This window comes from Schistocerca nitens, chromosome 2, assembly GCF_023898315.1.
Source record: "Schistocerca nitens isolate TAMUIC-IGC-003100 chromosome 2, iqSchNite1.1, whole genome shotgun sequence".
In the NCBI taxonomy this organism is placed as follows: Eukaryota; Metazoa; Arthropoda; class Insecta; order Orthoptera; family Acrididae; genus Schistocerca; species Schistocerca nitens.
In genome coordinates, this window is record NC_064615.1 from 247173500 (window position 1) to 247188273 (window position 14774).

The window sequence follows — 14774 nt, forward strand, 5'->3', positions numbered from 1 at the left end:
CAGGATGAAAGGCCACCACCAAATTATATCCAAGAGCACAGTAGATCACTCTGTGGCACCACATGCAGCTGAACATAACACGTTTTAATTCAGTGGCTGCTGCATTACCCGAACCATCTGGATCCTCCCCACCACCACCACCAGATTTTATGAACTGCAGAGATGGGAGTTATCCTTAAAACACATTCCCTATTTTCATCTCTCACCCTCTTTGTTTGTTGCCCTCAGCCGAAGCACCTACCCATCTTTTCTCACTCCTCTAGTTTTTCGCTCCTTGTCCTTTTCCCCCCACCTCCCCCCTTCCCTGCTCCAGACCCTTCTGAAACTCCACCTATTCGCAGTCTAGTTCCTGCACACTCCGCCATAAAGCACTTTTCTCTTTCCTCACCTGTACACTGCTATCCCTTCCTCACCTGTGCCCCCTCCAGATTGCTGCTTCCATTCTACATGACAGTTGCATCCTGGTCTGAGCTGTTGGAGATGGCAGTCATGTGTGCATGAGGCATGCTCACTTGTGTGAATGAATGTATGTGTGTTTCTCCTTTTGATGAAGGCTGTGGCTGACAGCTAGCTAAGGTGGGTCTTTTAGTTAAGCATGTCTGCAAATTAATGTGTCATCTTTACAGTAAGCAGCAGTCTTACACTACTGATATTCCCATCTGAAGTTTCAGTTGTTTGAAATGAGGGAAAGGAATATAATAAAAGATGAACGGAAGGTTTTGAGAGAAGAAATAATTAGGACAGCAGACGATCAAATACTATTGACAGCTAGCTAAGGTGGGTCTTTTAGTTAAGCATGTCTGCAAATTAATGTGTCACCTTTACAGTAAGCAGCAGTCTTACACTACTGATATTCCCATCTGAAGTTTCAGTTGTTTGAAATGAGGGAAAGGAATATAATAAAAGATGAACGGAAGGTTTTGAGAGAAGAAATAATTAGGACAGCAGAAGATCAAATACTCTAATGCAAAAAGTCAAGGCCTAGCAGAAATCCTTGTATAACAAACAAGATATTGAATCTAATTGATGAAAGGAGAAAATATCAACATACAGCAGTTGAAGCTGGTGAAAGGGGATGGAGATGGGTAAAAATGAGATTGACAAAAAATGCTGAATGACTAAGCAGGAATGTTTATAAGACAAATTCAAGGCTGCAGAAGCAGGTGTATGTAGGGGGACGATAGATACCATTTATGGGAAGCTGAAAGAGACATTTGGAGAAAAGAGAAGCAGCTGTAAGATTATCAAGAAGTCAGATGACAAATCAGTACCAAGCAAAGAAGGAAAGGCTAAATATTAGATTAGATTAGATTAAGTGTTAGTTCCATAGACCAAAAATTGAGATGATTCTCATGAAAGTGGAACATGTCAAAAAGTATAACATAAAAAACACAAAACATTCGAATATAATACTTACCACCATGGTCATATGTCAGGAGATCGTCAAAATATTCAGATTCAGATTCTTTATTGGTCATTCAGCATTATTACATGCAATAGACTTCGTCAGTTCACTTAACCTATTAATGTTACAAAATAAATTTTTACATATTTAAGTTGATATTGGGCATTTCTAAAAATTCTTCTAATGAATAGAATGGATTAGTTAACAAGAAGTTATGAACATTGTCTTTAAATAATTTGTCAGGCTTGATTGACCCATTTTAGACGATTTGTTATATATTTTAATTGCCATATACTTAGGACTATTGTTAGTTTTAGCTAATCTATTTTGTGGCAACAGCAGAGAAGTACACGTTCTTTTATAGTAGTCATGCCTTTCATTTGTTACACTTAAATTAGGTAGTTCAGCAAGTATGTAGTTAACACTGTCAAGAATATATAAATTAATAACTGTTAAAATTCTATATTTAATGGACAATGGTTTACAATGTGTTCTATTATCTACCTTAGCCATCACTCTGATTGCTTTCTTCTGGATCACCATAATTTCATTTATTTTTCTGCTGTTTCCCCAGAGTATTAACCCATACCTGAAAACAGATTGAAAAAAGGCAAAGTATGCTGTCCTTATGTACTGAAATGTCACATAACACATCAGTCTCTTCAACAAATATATAACTCTTGACAAACTAACCACTATGTGATCAACATGAGAGTTCCATGTTAGACTGTTGTCAAGTACAATACCTAAAAACTTTGCCTTTTGTTTTTCTGTTTTTGTAGTCTTTGATAGACTGAACCACATATTTTGGGTCTTTTCCTCATTTAATAGCAGACCATTGGCATTTAACCATGATGTTGCATTTTCTTTTGCCAATTTCATATCACTTACAAGGTTATCAAGTACATGGTTTACAGATAGAAGAGTTGTGTCATCTGCATACATATATGCCTTTACATCTATATTTCCTGGTAAGTCATTTATGTGTATAAGGAAAAGAAGTGGTCCCAATTTAGATCCCTGTGGCACTCCATAATGATTACATCACAGTAAACTGGAACTGCTATAGAATTAATATGCTGTCAGAATGAAACATTGTTATGCACTTTTAATAAATTTATCATACACAAAATACCCAATCTTGACTGTTGTGACAAAGTGCTGTCAAAACCGAAATCTAACACACATTTTTACTGAAGCAGGTCTAACAGTCCCTCTTAAGATATTCATCTACAGAGTGGGAATTGCCTATCAAAAAGTCTTTCAAACTCAGTATAAACTTTGCTTTATCTGAAACCAAGGTTTTAATGGTTGCTGGCAATTTATTGAAATGTGTGTTCCTGAGTATTGGCCCCCTTCTTGAACCAAGGTAAGTGATTTTAGGTCCTTATGTACATTGTTCGTATTTCTAGTATTGATACTATGTATTGAGCTAATGGTTGGAAATAAAGATATATTACTTGCAGCAAATTTCATTAAGGATATATTGAGAAGCAGTGCTGGGAATACAAAGTTCTTTCAACAGGTTTGTACGTGATGTTCTTGAATTTATGCCATAAATGCTTCTTATAACATGCTTTTGCAAGTTAAAAGCTTTTTTCGGTTTGATGAATTACTTCAGAATATTGTCCCTTATGACATAATAGAATGAAAGTAAGCAAAGTAGGCAAGTTTTTTATATTTATATCTCCTACATCTGACATTCTCACTGCAAAGACAAGCAACAGACCCAAGATGGAACCTTGAGGAACACCACAAGTAATTAATTCCCAATCAGATGAAGACTGACTGCTTACTGCGCAGGTATTTCACAATGATACCCTTTGTTTCCTGTTAGTTAAATAACACTCAAACTATTTTGCAGTATTGCCAGTGACACCATAATATTCTAATTTACTTAAGAGAATGGTGTGGTTCACACAGTCAAAGGCTTTGACAAGTCACAGAAAATATCAGTACCCTCTAATTTATTATCTAATGAATTAAATACATTCTCACTGTAAGTGTAAATGGCTTTCTCTAAATCAGAACCCTTAAGAAACCCAAACTGTGACTTGGACGATATATTATTTGCAGTCAGATGCTTAAGGAGATGCTTGAACACAATATTTTCAAATATTTTTGAGACATCTGGCAAAAGTAAAATTGGTTGATAGTTTGATGGTGTCTCTTTATGGCATAGAGGAATGTATAGAAAGACTATACAGAGCAAACAGTCCTGTAGACAGCATTAAGGATGGGAAGAAGTAGTAAACGAAGATGAGGTAAGAGATGTAATACTGTGAGAAGAATTTCACAGAGCACTGAAATACCTAATTTGAAGAAAACTTCCCTCAGAATTATTAAAGTTATTGGGAGAGCTAACCATGACAAAACAGTTGCACCTGGAATAGGACATTTTTGGGACACATAAAATATCCTTATACTTCACGAAGAACATAACAGTCCCAATGATAAGAGGATGGTAGTGATGTGAGTGAGAATTATCAAACTATCTGTTTAATAACAGTTCAAAAACAAAACAGTGATATTAGTTATTTACAGAAGTATGGAATGAATGGGGGAAGATCAGTTTGGGTTCTGGATAAACATGTGAACCAATATTAATCCTGCAACTTACTGTGTACGTAGAGACACTTTTGATAATGTTGACTGGAATGACTTTTTGAAATACTGAAGTAACAGAAATAAAACACCAAGAGCAAAAAGTTATGTACAACTTGTAAAGAAATCAGACTGCAGTTCCAAAAGTCGAAAGATATCAAAGGGAGGCAGTAGTTGAGAAGGGTGTGAGACAGAGTTGTAGTCTGTCCTTCATGGTATTCAATATGTACAAGTGAGCCATAAAGGGCACCATGAAGAAATTAAGAAAAGGAATTTAATTTCAAGGAAAAGAAGCAAAATCTTTATAGTTTGTAGACAACATTGTAATTCTGTCAGAAGCATCAAAGGACTTGGAACATCAGGTGAACAGAGTAAATAATATCCTTGTTAAAAAATTAGTAAGCTGAACATCAACAAAACTCTAAAATTAGAGCTGTGGAATGTAGAAAACTTAAATCAGGTGATACTGAAGGATTTAGATTAAAAAAAAAAAAATTAGATGCAAAGTAATAGGTGATTATGCCATTTGGGGAGCAAAAGTAAATAGAGTATAAAATACAGACTGACAATAAAAAGCAATGAACTTCTGAAAATTACAAGTCAAAATTTCACTGCTTGGAAATATTTTCTGAAAGTAATTGTCTTGTCATAGCATTATATGGAAGTGAAATGTGGGCGACACACAGCACAGACTAGAGGAAATTAGAAGCTTTTGAAATTTGGTTTGACAGAAAATGCTGAAGATTAGATGGGTAGATCAAGTAACTTGTTATGGAGAACTGAAACAAACCAGAGAGGAATGAGATTTATGGTAAAACTTGGAGTAAGAGATAGGTTTTAGATTAGATTAGATCAGATTTACTTTCATTCCAATTGATCCGTAGTGAGGAAGTCCTCCAGGATGTAGAACATGTCAGAAAAACAACAATACATGACAAATATTTACAACTCAAACAAATAAGCTAATGTAACATTCCACAGGTCCCAAGTGGAATGATCGTCATTTTTTAATGAACACTGTATGAAAGAATAATTTTACAAATACTAATGCACTGAATTTAAAATAAAAAAGTTTTTTTAAATTTATTTATAAGGTAATAAACGTGTAATACAACTACTATAATACTTATTTACAATGAACACATTACTGCACTGAAATGGTGCAGAAGTTAGATTGTACTTACACACACACACACACACACACACACACACACACACTTATTTACAATGAACGCATTACTGCATTGAAATTGTGCAGAAGTTATATTGTACTTGTTTATATACACAAACAAATCAGCTGGTTCTACTGAGAAATTCATCAATGGAGTAGGAGTTGGCCACCAATAAATCCTTTAGGCTTCTCTTAAACTGAATTTCATTGGTTGTTAAACTTTTTATAGGTGCTGGCAAGTTATTGAAAATGTGTGTTCCTGAATAATGCACACCTTTTTGTACAAGACTAAGTGACTTTAAATCCTTGTGAAGATAATTCTTATTTCTAGTACTGATCCATGAATTGAGCTGTTGGTTTGAAAAAGTGATATATTTTTAATGACAAATTTCATTAAAGAATAAATATATTGGGAAGCAGTTGTCAGTATCCCTAGTTCCCTAAACAGGCTTCTGCAGGATGCTCTTGAGTTCACACCACATATAACTCTTACTGCATGTTTTTGTGCCCGGAAAACTTTTGCTTGGCTTGACGAATTACCCCAAAAAATAATCCCATTTTTTATTTTTCGCTGCTTAACTCTGCTGTGATAGCCGACCATTGCATTTGTGTGGCTGTGCGCGCCACGGCAATAAGTAGTAACCTAAGTCAATTGAGCTGTCAGTAATCCAAGCCATCAGGGTCATTCATGTTTGCCAGACATATTTACAAACAGTCTGCCAGAAGTGCTCCTGTCTGGGAACAGAGTGAATGCACAGTTCGATTCAGTTGATGTATATCAGTATGGCAAGGTAAGCCAGGGGCCTCCTCCAGACCAATGCCCTAGTGGTGCACCGAGCTAGGTGGCGCAGTGGTTAGCACACTGGACTCGCATTCGGGAGGACGACGGTTCAATCCCGTCTCCAGTCATCCTGATTTAGGTTTTCCGTGATTTCCCTAAATCGTTTCAGGCAAATGCCGGGATGGTTCCTTTGATAGGGCACGGCCGATTTCCTTACCCATCCTTCCCTAACCCGAGCTTGTGCTCCGTCTCTAATGACCTCGTTGTCGACGGGACGTTAAACAACACTAACTTAACCTAACCCTAGTGGTGCCATCCTCACATACAGCTACTCCTCCCCCTCACCCCTCCCCCCTCCCCTGCCCCCTCCCCTATCCAGAAGAACCTCTGGTTGTAGTGTGGAGAAGTAATAAAAAAATTGATAGGGTACATCCTGCAGCATCAAGATATAGTCACTTTAGTGTTGGTGGGCAGTGCAGGTGGTAAAAACTGTAGAGGGAGATCAAGACTTGACTACAATAAGCTTGTCCATATGGACTCAGGTTGCAGTACTTACGCAAAGCTGAAGGCACTTGACCCGGATAAACTAGAGTGTAGAGTTGTATCAAACCAGTATTATGACTAAAAACTACAAGTTAGCACGGAGTCATCATAATGAATTATTTTCTAGTCTTAGCTGTCACTTCATGCCTTGTGCTGTTAGACTGCTTCTGAACTTTCTGGCATGTGTGCGTGCTTTTGGCCATTCTCTGAATATTGGAATTACTGGACATGTCTGAAATCAGACATCCAGCTTCTCCTGGATTTTTTTTACTGACTTCAAAAACTTGAACATAATTTAATCTTCTAATCTAATCCTAACATTATGCCTGTGAACTACAGTTTACAATTGTGTACAACTCTGAAGTTAGGTAATAGTTTCAAAATTATTTTTTTTATTTGGTATTGTGTAAATATAGTGTATCACTCTTAATGTGTGTTGCATAGCAACATCCCACAGGAAAACAGCATTGATTCCGCCTGTTATGACTTCCAGTCTTATTGTACTTGTGGCAGTATACACATGTTTCAACTTTCATAGAATTCTTCTGTTGAAAATTTAGTCCAGTGAGCAATGAGGATTTCTAAATCTAATGATATTATGAAAAGGATAGATTGCTAGTCACCACAAAGATGAGGTGTTGAGTCACAGACAGACACAGTGAAAAGATTGCTAAACAATTAAGCTTCGATACAAAAATGCCGTTCTTAAGCACGCACTCAACAATTTAGGAAAAGACAGATTGCTACTTACTAAAAAGAAGACATGTCAAGTTGCAGACAGGCACAATTAAAAGACACTCACATATTGCTTTCAGCCACAGACTTCATCAGTAAAACACACACACAAACACAGACACACACACACACATACACATACACACAAGAAAGCCAGATTCCACCCCAAGATGCTGGAGTTGGTATTCCATGTGCATGAGATGTGCTCGCTTGTGTGTGTGTGTGTGTGTGTGTGTGTGTGTGTGTGTGTGTGTGTGTGTGTGTGTCTTTTCCTGATGAAGGCAGTGGTCTAAAGCTATATATTTGTCCACAGCTTGACGTGTCTTATTACTGTATATTGATAAATTTTACTTACGGACTGTCTGACAGCAACTGAATAAAACACAGTTTTAGTGCCATACGCGTTTTGCCTTTATTTTCTGCAAGACATCATCAGTGGCCTGGAATATGTAAATATGTTTGTTATTTAATTTACGTTTTTGTCACTGTACCTATAGGTTATAAACAGTTCTGGTGGTTGATATTTCCTATTAAGTAGTAATGTTTTGAACTATACTTACAGGTTGCGAGGACAATTTCTCACATATTACACTCTTGGTGCATTTTTAGTGTTGTTCTTCTTCTTATGAATGCCAATTTGTGGTTTTTTCCCCCACATTCCACAGCGCTATTAACTAAATGCTTGTTTCAATGCAATGCTTTGGTTTCTGTTACCGACTGTCAAATGTTTTTGCCAAAGACCGAATGTTATTGCCAAACTTTCGAGTGTAATTATTGAAGTATCTGTTCATGTATGCATTTGTGTGTGTGTGTGTGTGTGTGTGTGTGTGTGTGTGTGTGTGTGTGTGTGTGTGATACATATGGCCACTATCTCTGGCTACTGGGGTGTGGGTGGTCTGGCCACATTGGCCTATTACCAAACATCTTCCATGACCAACCTGACTCGCTGGTCATTTATTCTACTACCCCCACATTCACCTGATTGTACTCCATATGAGGTGTGATCACAAAGTAATAGGTATTTCTGTTTTCCTTAAAGAATCTTCATTTATTCATCAACATCAACTTTGACCCCTTCATAGTTAGCCCTCTAAGATGCAATACGCTTGTAACATTGCTTTGTCCAATCTTGGAAGCACTTCTAGAACTCACTCTTTGTTACGATGTTCAACTCCTTCAGTGATTCTGTTTTTATCTCATCAACGGTAGCAAAATGACCTTCTTTCATGGTTCTCTCCAGCCTCAGGAATAGAAAGAAGTCACAGAGGCCCATGTACAGCAAATACAGTAGCTGAGGCAACATAACAGTTTTGTTTTTTCCAAAAAATCATGTACAAACATTGAATGTGAATGGAAGCATTATCATGATGCAATATCCACAAATGATTTTGCCACAGTTCTGCTCATTTTCTTTGGATTCCTTCACGCAAACAGTGCATGACTTCCAGATAGTACTCCTACCATACCATACTCCTGACCATATGACCATAAGACAGGAACTCACAAGGCCCTGTACCATTGTAATCAAAGCAAACAGCGAGAAGAACCTTTGCATGTGATAGAACTTACCCAACTTTTTTTAGTCTTGGCTCTTTAGGCAGTTTCCATTACAATGAATGGGCCTTGGTTTTGATGTCATACTCATATACTCTATTTTTTCACCTGCTATAACCTTCCTTAGAAGTTCTGGATCATTGTTGATTTCATTGAGCAATTTCTGAGTGCACTCTGTGCACTCTTTTTTGTCAAAATTCAACAATTTCAGAATAAACATTGCTGCTACACATTTCATGCCCAGAACATCCAAAAAATAGCATCTCATGGTCAAAGGATATGCCTACATCATCAGAAACCACTCTGATGGTGATCTGGTGATTTTCCAGAACCGTTCTCTTTGCTTTTTCCACCTTTTTGACATTAATTGATGTGCTAAGGTGTCCTGCTCAGTCATCCTATCATCATCTTCTTGACCCTCTTTGAAACATTTATACCAGTTGTCTTACTCCTACTGAAAATCAATATAATGAAAACGACAGTTGCTACTCACCATATAGCGGAGATGTTGAGATGTTGAGTTGTACATGGGCAGATAGGCCTCAGCAGCCTGAGACTGCAGTCATGTGTGTATGAGTTGCATATATATATATATATATATATATATAATCCCGGGAGCGGGGTCTGCTTGTGTCTATGTATGTGCGGATGGATATGTGTATGTGTGCGCGCAAGTATATACCCGTCCTTTTTCCCCCCTAAGGTAAGTCTTTCCGCTCCCGGGATTGGAATGACTCCTTACCCTCTCCCTTAAAACCCAAATCCTTTCGTTTTTCCCTCTCCTTCCCTCTTTCCTGACGAGGCAACCGTTGGATGCGAAAGCTAGAATTTTGTGTGAGAGAGAGAGAGGGAGAGGGAGAAACATTCCATGTGGGAAAAATATATCTAAAAACAAAGATGATGTGACTTACCAAACGAAAGCGCTGGCAGGTCGATAGACACACAAACAAACACAAACATACACACAAAATTCCAGCTTTCGCAACAAACTGTTGCCTCATCAGGAAAGAGGGAAGGAGAGGGAAAGACGAAAGGATGTGGGTTTTAAGGGAGAGGGTAAGGAGTCATTCCAATCCCGGGAGCAGAAAGACTTACCTTAGGGGGAAAAAAGGACGGGTATACACTCGCACACACACACATATCCATCCACACATATACAGACACAAGCAGACATATTTAAAGACAGAAACATCCCCCAGGCTGTGGCTAAGCCATGTCTCCGCAGTATCCTTTCTTTCAGGAGTACTAGTTCTGCAAGGTTCGCAGGAGAGCTTCTGTAAAGTTTGGAAGGTAGGAGACGAGATTCTGGCAGAAGTAAAGCTGTGAGGACTGGGCGTGAGTCGTGCTTCGGTAGCTCAGATGGTAGAGCACTTGCCCACGAAAATCAAAGGTCCTGAGTTCGAGTCTCGGTCGGGCACACAGTTTTAATCTGCCAGGAAGTTTCATATCAGCGCACACTCTGCTGCAGAGTGAAAATCTCATTCTGTATAATTTTTCATTTTGCATGTTGGTATTGCGGTTGCTATGGGTTAATTTATCAACTGTCATTTTTTATGTGGAATTCACTGTTGCTATTTGAGTTTAAATATTGTCTTTCTGTCATTTGGAGATAGTGAGTGGAGCTGTGGATGCTAGAAAATGGAGTGCCAAGTGGCGAAATCAGAGCATTGTGGCTCAAATTCAAAGATATAGTAGCAACATCAATTGAGAGATTCATACCTCATAGTTTGGTAAGAGATGGAGCTGATCCCCCATGGTACACAAAACAGGTCCGAACGCTGTTGCAGAGGCAACAGAAAAAGTATGCGAAGTTCAGAAGAACGCGAAATCCCGAAGATTGGCTAAAATTTACAGACGCGCAAAATTTGGCACGGACTTCTATGCGAGATGCCTTTAACACATTGTCTCGAAATTTGGTAGAAAATCCGAAGAAATTCTGGTTGTATGTAAAGTACACAAGTGGCAAGACACAGTCAATACCTTCGCTGCGCAGTGCCAATGGTACTGTTAACGACGACTGTGCCGCTAAAGCGGAGTTATTGAACGCAGTTTTCCGAAATTCCTTCACCAGGGAAGACGAATGGAATATTCCAGAATTTGAAACACGAACAGCTGCTAGCATGAGTTTCTTAGGGGTTGCGAAGCAACTTGAATCGCTTGATACGGGCAAGTCTTCAGGTCCAGATTGTATACCTATTAGGTTCCTTTCAGATTACACTGATACAATAGCTCCCTACTTAGTAATCATATACAACCGCTCGCTCACTGATAGATCTGTACCTACAGATTGGAAAATTGCGCAGGTCGCACCAGTGTTTAAGAAGGGTAGTAGGAGTAATCCATCGAACTACAGACCTATATCATTGAAGTCGGTTTGCAGTAGGGTTTTGGAGCATATACTGTATTCAGACATTATGAATCACCTCAGAGGGACTGATCTATTGATACGTAATCAGCATGGTTTCAGAAAACATCGTTCTTGTGCAACGCAGCTAGCTCTTTATTCACATAAAGTAATGGCCGCTATCGACAGGGGATCTCAAGTTGATTCTGTATTTCTAGATTTCCGGAAAGCTTTTGACACCGTTCCTTCTAATCAAGCTGCGCGCCTATGGGGTATCGTCTCAGTTATGCGACTGGATTCATGATTTCCTGTCAGGAAGGTCACAGTTCGTTGTAATAGGTGGCAAATCATCGAGAAAAACTGAAGTGATATCAAGTGTTCCCCAGGGAAGCGTCCTGGGACCTCTGCTGTTCCTGGTCTATATAAATGACCTGGGTGACAATCTGAGCAGTTCTCTTAGGTTGTTCGCAGATGATGCTGTAATTTACCATCTAGTAAGGTCATCCGAAGACCAGTATCAGTTGCAAAGCGATTTAGAAAAGATTGCTGGATGGTGTGGCAGGTGGCAGTTGACACTAAATAATGATAAGTGTGAGGTGACCCCACATGAGTTCCAAAAGAAATCCGTTGGAATTCGATTACTCAATAAATAGTACAATTCTCAAGCCTGTCAATTCAACTAAGTACCTGGGTGTAAAAATTACGAACAACTTCAGTTGGAATGACCACATAGATAATATTGTGGGGAAGGCGAGCCAAAGGTTGCGTTTCATTGGCAGGACACTTAGAAGATGCAACAAGTCCACTAAAGAGACAGCTTACACTACACTCGTTCGTCCTTTGTTAGAATATTGCTGCGCGGTGTGGGATCCTTACCAGGTGGGATTGACGGAGGACATCGAAAGGGTGCAAAAAAGGGCAGCTCGTTTTGTATTATCACGTAATAGGGGAGAGAGTGTGGCAGACATGATATGCGAGTTGGGATGGAACTCATCGCAGCGAGATCTATTTACGAAATTTCAGTCACCAACTTTCCCTTCAGAATGCAAAAATATTTTGTTGAGCCCAACCTACTTAGGTAGGAATGATCATCAAAATAAAATAAGAGAAATCAGAGCTCGAACAGAAAGGTTTAGGTGTTCGTTTTTCCCGCACGCTGTTCGGGAGTGGAATGGTAGGGATATAGTATGATTGTGGTTCCATGAACCCTCTGCCAAGCACTTAAATGTGAATTGCAGAGTAATCATGTAGATGTAGATCCTCTTCTGTTTGAGTTCAATGGAGGAGTGACAGCAGCAGAGGCAGCCAGAAAGATTTGTGCCATTTTAGTTTCTGCATTCAGGAAGACCTTCAAGATTTGATGAAGATCATTTAAACATATTAATCCACAATGATCTCTTTATTTATTTATTTAGTTTTGGTCCTATGACATCTTGTACAGATATAGGACAGGCCAATAAGTGATACAGAAAGTTAAAAATGACATGCACACACACACACACACACACACACACACACACACACAGATATATAAGATCAATACAATGCTGTGGATTACAAATATCTACGTTGATATAATGTTACATGTACAACTAGTACACTTTAATAAACAAATAATTCCCATAAATTGTTTATTAATTTATCATTATAAAATTCTGTTTCTTTCTGAGAGGTATTCAATTACAGAGTCGAAACTGTGGTCCATCAGAAATGACTTCAGCTTTATTTTGAACAAGCTGTCATGCTATACCAACTTGATGTTGTTAGGAAGGTGGTTATACAATTGTGGGCCTCTATGAAGGACACTCTTCTGGTAGGCTGATGTTCTGGCATATGAGACATGAATGTTATTGACTTTTCTTGTTGTGTAATTCTGCACAGAGCTGTTCAGCTGATAGGCATGGAAGGTTCAGTATCTTTAGAGTAGGAAAAAGAAGCGACATGAACCTTGCCTCTTTATGTTGCAGATGATTCTGATAGCTTGTTTCTGGGTTTTGAAAACAGATTGACTACAGGAAGCATTCCCCCAAAATATTATTCCATATCGGATTGCTGACTGGAAATGTGCATGATATGCCTGTATTACTATTTCTCTATTGCAGCTTGTGCTTAGTATCCATAGCATGTAACCGATTGATGATAGCTTGGTTGTAAGAGCTTTAATGTGTGTATTCCACTTGAGATCACACTTCAGATATGTTTCTGGGAACTTAACATCATCAACTAATTTTACAATTTTGTTGTTTATTTTCAATGTGTGTTCATTTTGTTGTTTATAGTGGGATATATGAAAGTTCATGGCCACCGTTTTCCCAGTGTTAATTGTAAGTTTATTTTTTTCAAACCAGTGTGTTAGCTCCAGCAATGATCTGTAGTTAACTGAAGCTCTATTTCGTCTGACCCTTTAATCAAAATACTGGTATCATCTGCAAATAAAGTTTTCTGTTTGGCATGGACAGTGTCATTGAGGTCATCAATAAACAAAAGAAAGAGGATAGGACCTAATATTGATCCTTGTGGCACACCATATTTGATGGTTGTTTTTTTCTGATGTGTATGTTGTTCTTCTTGAAATGTTTTCAGTTATTGCGTCTTCTTTGAGAACAACTTTTTGTCGGCTGGTAAGATATGATCTAATCCATTCATTTGGAATACCTCTAATTCCCTTTCTTTCCAACTTAGGTAGTAGGATACCATGATCTAAAATATCAAATGCTTTGGATAGGTCCAAGAATATTCCAGTAGCCATTTCCTTTTCATCTACAGCTTTTTGAATGGAATGCAAATATTCATAGACTGCTGTGATTGTGGATCTAGATTTCCTGAAGCCATGCTGATGATTTGACAGCAATAAGTTTTTGTTAACAGACTCTAGCAACCTATTATAAAAGAGCTTCTCAAAGATCTTTGAGAAGCCACTAAGCTGTGCTACAGGTCTCTAATTGTTAACATTGTCTGCTGCTCCCTTTTTGTGCAAGGGGGTTACTTTTGCAATCTTTAAAAGATTTGGAAAGGTACCTGTGGAAAAGGAGTGATTAACAGTATGCTTCAGAGGTTTTACAATATGATATCTTGTTTGGTTTATAATACAATCTGGAATCTCATCAAAACCACATGAAAGTTTCTTTAATGAGCTCATTGCCAGTACGAGCTTACTCTGTGTGACCTGCTTGAGAAACATAGACCCCATGGGAAGTTTACAGTTCTCAATGTAGTGCATATTAGTATTCTGAAAGTTGCTTTGGATAAGATCATTTGCAGTTTTTCCAAAGTACTCATTGAAGATATTAGCTACAGAGGTAGCATCAGATACTTGTTTGTTTTCCATCTTTAAGTTAATATTTTTTGCCACTAGTTTTGTATGTGTTTCAGATCTGATGATGTTCCATGCGACCCGTGTTTTGTTTTTTGATTTGTGGATATAGTCATCATTTCCCCTTTTCGTTGCCTCTTTAATAACTTTGTGGTAGATCTTACTGTATTTTTTGATATAATTTTGCATTTCTAATGATATATTATTATTTTTTTTTTAATATGAATGTAGAAATATTTTCCTTGCACTGGAGAGTTTTATACCCCTAGTAATCCAACTTTTGTTTCTGATTGGTTTTAATTTACGTTGCTTTAGTGGGGAGAC

The 14774-nt window shown here is 38.1% G+C and overlaps 1 non-coding gene across 1 annotated transcript; it reads left to right on the plus strand.

Moving 5' to 3' along the window:
• The first annotated feature begins 6016 nt into the window (after positions 1 to 6016).
• Positions 6017 to 6089, plus strand: Trnaa-cgc (transfer RNA alanine (anticodon CGC)). The gene has a single exon. It is a non-coding gene; the product is annotated as a tRNA-Ala (tRNA).
• Positions 6090 to 14774: the final 8685 nt, after the last annotated feature.